Below are 849 nucleotides of genomic sequence, written 5' to 3' on the forward strand. Positions count from 1 at the left end.
CCCCCCACCCTGACTGTGTTATTCTGGCAGTTTTTCTGGTATCACATCCCCAAGTCCCTGCTTCCTCAGCAGCATTCTGGAAAACCACTGAAGGCTGCCTGCAGTGGAAGGTGACAATGGGCTACTGGGCAGAGAAACCAGAGGTCCCAAGGGCCCATCTTGGTTTCTGCCCTGAGCTGGCCTTTTCTCCTCAGAAATATTGATTATGGTAAAGAGGCTGCTGGCTTGGCTTGGAAGCCTTCTGGGATCTCAGATTTGTGTGGTCTGGAACGCCCAGCCCTCCAGCTCCCTTGCTGAGGCTCTGAAACACACACTGACGGTTTCTGAAAGAGCCTTCCACCAGTCCTTCCATCTGCCCACGCACAGGCCCCTACCCAGCCCAGCAGGGAAGCTCCATCCAGATTTAGAGGCCTTCCTGAACCAAACCAGATCAGGCTCCCAGGGCCCGATTCACAGCAAATTGTCTTATTTGCCCATGAGTGTTCAAATCTCATCTTCTCTTCACAGCCCTGACATTACAGTAGAGCTGTGGCCTTAGAGCCAGTTGGGAAACAAGGTTAACCCTGGGAAGGACAGAAGGGCTGTGAGTGGGCTCAGAGTGGCCAGCTCTGCCCTGCCGGTTGCCCGCTCTCTGGGTTCAGCTCCAAAAGCTATTCTCTGCCACTTCTAAGTCTGTTCCATCAAGTGCTTCCCTGTTACCTGGAATCAGACTCCAGCTCTTTCTCCTTAGTGGTTGAGTAGCCTGGTGCAAGTGACATTGGTAAGCCTCAGTTTTGTGAAGTGAGGATGGTGCAGTATTGAATGAAATGATGTACGTGGGCTGCTTAGCATGGTACCCGAAACATAAGG

Source organism: Bison bison, unplaced genomic scaffold (assembly GCF_000754665.1).
Source record: "Bison bison bison isolate TAMUID 2011002044 unplaced genomic scaffold, Bison_UMD1.0 scf7180017864160, whole genome shotgun sequence".
NCBI classification, from domain to species: domain Eukaryota; kingdom Metazoa; phylum Chordata; class Mammalia; order Artiodactyla; family Bovidae; genus Bison; species Bison bison.